The sequence below is a fragment of the Pteropus medius genome, unplaced genomic scaffold (genome assembly GCF_902729225.1).
Source record: "Pteropus medius unplaced genomic scaffold, Ma_sr-lr_union100, whole genome shotgun sequence".
Lineage (NCBI taxonomy): Eukaryota > Metazoa > Chordata > Mammalia > Chiroptera > Pteropodidae > Pteropus > Pteropus medius.
In genome coordinates, this window is record NW_024349225.1 from 10,802,554 (window position 1) to 10,807,097 (window position 4,544).

Sequence of the window (4,544 nt, forward strand, 5' to 3'; positions counted from 1 at the left end):
GGCCCAGTGCAAAACGAAAATGTGGGGCCCTTTGTCCAGACGTCAGTAAGAATTTCAAGATGGCGACAGCAAAGCGGTAAACCAAGCACGAGCATGGGTGCCTTCCGGGCACGGGGCCCATACGACCACGCGTTCTCGCGCAGTGGAACGGTCCCCGGCTCCGCCTCCCCGTTCCGGGGCCGAAGCCATCCACATGCGGGGGGTCACACTCGGAATATATCACTTCTTTAGGAAAATGAATTAGCAAGGATGAAGAGAGGGTATATTTTTGTCTGCACGGGGTCAAAACATTGGAGAAAATTGGGTAGAATAAGGTCTTTAATCAACGCAGATGGAAAAGAGGAATTAAAAATTGTGTATGTGTATTATAGATATGATTAATATGTATGATTATTTGGTAAGTAAAGCGTTTGGATCAATGCCATGAAGAAGTTATTTTAAAAGTAAGGATAAGCTCTCTCATTGGAAGCGTTTTGTAATTACAAAGAATTTGCTCGTCATCGTTTGCGTCAAACGAGGAGATGTCGGGTGATGTTAGCTCCACGGTTTGGGGTGTGGGAGCAGAGCGCCTCTATCCTTGATTAGCATCCTGTCAGATGACAAAGGACAGGTGACAGGCCGGAGATGGGGTCTGAGAGCTCATTCATCGGTTCATCCATGTCTTTAACTGACCATTTATTTATTAACTCATTCCATGCCAGTGTCTCAGATTCAGAGGCTTCCTCAGAGCAAAGTGGTGAGAGATTAGAGTTGGGGGCCGGCCCCCAGACCCAAAGATGGGCTAAGTGTATCTAATACAAAACAGCAGCCCTCCTGAGCTCCATAAACTTAGAGGGAGGGAGATCGTGCTTGCGCTTAATAAAATAAACCGCCAGCAGGGATGGCGCGAGCGCCCCGGCAGGAGGCGAGGCTGAGGGAGGCAGGGCTTGGGGTGGGAGCTGGGGGAAGCCTCGACTTCTTGTTACCTTTCTCTTCCCCCTTCCTCCACCCTAACATTAATCTGTGCGCAGGAGGGAGGCTCCTGGCTCCTGGGACTTGCGCCACTCCCAGCACCACCGCTGCCACAGTGGTCCCCTCTTGCTCTGATACTGGGTGGTACTTCCAGGAAGCCTTGCGTTTGCAGAGTGTCTTCCGCTTTACAACCATCGTCTCATTTCGATCCCCACAATAGCCCTGTTTGCAAACTATTAGATTGGACCATACGAAATGACCACGTCTGCAGGTCAAATATAGTCGAGTGTTGGCGATTTCACATGGTTCGATCTAATACCGGTGGTGTTATTATCCCTATTATTTTCTCAGTGACCGAGACGGAAGCTTAGAGGGACTTGAGCAATGTCGCAGAGCCAGCCATGGGTTTGGGCCCCGAGACAGACTTGAACTCATATTCATGCCGTTGTGACGTTTGCTATGCCTTTGATGTAAGTCAGCCTCACACACACAGGTTGGGAGTCTCGTATTAATGTGCTTTAAACTGCCCCCTTTTCTTTCAGCCTTAGATTCAGGAATGGCTCTTTGTACAAACTCATTCATTTTTAATCAGTTGACTGTCATGATTTGTTACAAATGATCTTTGATTCTCAGCTGCGGTTAATCAGTACTGAACGGGACTTTTCCTGGTATTTTATTTGGATAGGACTCTTAGTGAAATACTTCCCTGCCATTACTTAATCACTTGTTTGTTTTCCCTCCACATACAGTTTCCAGCAGCATCGAGCAGTATTTAATGTGGGCATTTTTCCTTTGTCGAGTGAGTGTAGTTTTCCGAGCTGTAGGTGCCGGGAGCCGCAACTGGAACCTCTTGGGGTCCGTGCTGTGGTTTGACACTAGTTGACGCTCTTCCGTGGGCCAAGGGCGAAGCCAGGTGCTGGGGACATGCCGGCCTCTGTCTAGGTGGGCAGCTGCAACGCAACGCAGACAGGTTATTTGTTATGAGGGCACCTGGCGCAGAGGAGAGAAGGTGGAGGTGATGGCACCTAACCCCTCCGTGGAGTATGAGGAGGTCTTCCCAAGGAGGTGACTCCTGGAGGATAAATCTTAACCAGGTAGAAGTTTCTGGCAGGTAACGAGTGAGCGTGGGAATTGGGACTATTTGAGCAGGGGTGGGGCAGAGAGGAGGCAGGACAGGGAGGCGGCCAGAGAGGGGATCAGGGAGCCGTGGGACTGCATCATGAAGGGCCTTGGGCACAATTACGCCTTGAGAGGTTTAAGAAGGGAAATAACCCAAGCAGATTTACTTTAGAAAAATCCTTCTGGGAGCAGCATAGAGAATGGATTGGAAGGGGCCAAGAGTGGGGGCAGGAAGCCCGAGAGGAGGAGGAGCAGGAGGAGGAGGAGAGGAGGAGGAGAAGAGGAGGAGGAGGAGGAGCAGGAGGAAGAGAAACAGGCAGGAGCTGCTGGGGCCTGAGCTGAGGGGATGAGAAGTGGGTGACTGAAGTGAAGGCTGGGTGGGGAAGAAGGCCTGGGGAAGGGGCAGGGTGACGACGAAGTTCTAGGTCACCCTCTCAGGTCCGGGCTGGACACTGCTTGCTGTCCGCAGAGACCAAGCCCTCCAGCTGCAGGCCGGGCTGACACGGGGCAGGAGCAGGCGGCCACTGCGGGCAGCGCCGGACAGCGCCGAGGGCGAGGCTCTTCCCTGAGATTCCTTTCGTCTGGGAATGGAATCCATGAGGCGTCCGAGGGAAACCCTCTGCTCAGTGGCAGGCAGGGGTGAAACCCGCCTCAGATTTCCTCCACGTGGAAGCTCTGCCCCCGCGATGGCACTCGTCAGTGTGACGAGAGGAAGGGCTAGATGATGAGGGGGTTGCCGTGACAGTAATGTGGTCTGGCGACAAAAGAAAAAAGCAAAAACAAAAATCAAACGGTGCCGGCTCTCTCTCCGCTCTGTATTCAGGGCCCCGTTGTGTCCTTTTTGGGAAAGCACAGAAAGTGTGACGTCGATTGAATCTGTCCTCTTTAGCACTGTTTTCGATGGCCTTTCCAAACTCCCTTTATCCTTCCGATGTCTTCTATGGCAGTCCTTAAGTCCCTCTTCGATCTTGGTGTCCTAGACCAATAGCTGATGATACTAATTCATGCTATAGTGTGAGTGACTCTGTCTTGGTTTAAAATACAAATATCCCTGCTAAGGGCAAATGGTAAGAAAAAGGTCTGAATCTATTGGTAGAAATGTGAGTTCTAGAAACAGAGACTTGGAGGGTTTTGGGAAGACCTTCCACTTATACTGTATAAGCAACGGCCTGAGAAGGGCCTTGTTGCTTCTGGCACTTTCCCAGAAGGAACTGTGAGGTTTCTTTAGAACTTCAATGATGCAAATTGGAGAGGGTCTGTGTTTCTCTTCGGTCTCACCATGCGATTCAGAAGCCACCAGGTCTCTGCACGGCTGGTTCTCTGTTTCCGGAAAAGACATTCTTTCCCCTTCCTGAGCCTGGGCACTTCCATCTTCCACCGATTCCTCTCTGCCTTCTCTGACTCCATGCTCGGGCTCCCAGGGTGCTTTGCGCACATCTTCCTTAAACTTTTGACACAGAGCCATGTGGAAATATCTTGCTATCTACATTACATGACCGTGTCTTCCCCATGGACCGTGAGCTTCTTTTCAAGGGTAGGAACCATCTCTTATTCAGTGATTTTTAGCTCTAGCTGATAGTAAGGGATCCATCAATAATTTTTTCCCTTCCCTTCCCTTCGCTTTCCTCCCCTCCCCTCCCTTCCTTTCCTGGGTAGCAGTGAAAACAGATGATTGCAGTGTGGAACTCTGAGAGAGGTTTTCTTTGGGAAAATCCCTCTGGCATTTCTCAAGGCTATACTGTCATCTTCGTCAGTCCCTCCCTGGAGAGACTAGATGAAAAAGTCACTATCTGTACCTTTAAGAATCTCACAATGTCAGTTCAACCATAGGTGTAAGAGGGTGAAAATGTTGGAAGCATAGTTTCCTCCTAGCCCACGTGGACGGCCTTGTCCTGAAAACCAGCCTCTGGGGATTGGCTGCTTTGACAAGGTGAAATCTGAGAGTTCGAGGAGGTTTCCAAGACTCTACTTCAGGTTCCTGAGTGTAAACCCAACATCTCAGAGACCAGTAACCTCCTCAGAAGCCGAGAGAAACTGGTTTAACCAGAGGTGGTCTGACTGCCCTTCTCCTTCCTACCCCGGGAATATTTGGAAATGTGTGTACAAGGGTCAGAATGCTCAGCGGAGGGCACGTCACCCGAGGGTGCATGGGAGCGGGCATGAGGGTCTCCCTGCGGTGCCTTGGACAGTCCCACCCGAAGAAGAATCAACTCCCCCGAAATGGCGACGGTGCACGCTACGACACACAAAGCTAGATGACAACCTTGGGTCACAGCAGGACGCCGAGAAGTCAAGGATTTAGGTAGAATTTTCATTTTTGAAGACAGATGCTGAATAAAGAAAATGAGCCTTCGTTTCCGGGCCCCACGCGTGATGCTCCTCTGTGCTGGATCACGCTTCACTACGGACCGCCACGGACCGCACTGCGACTGAGACAGTCACACCACAGGTGGCCAGCCACTCTCTCTGCTCCA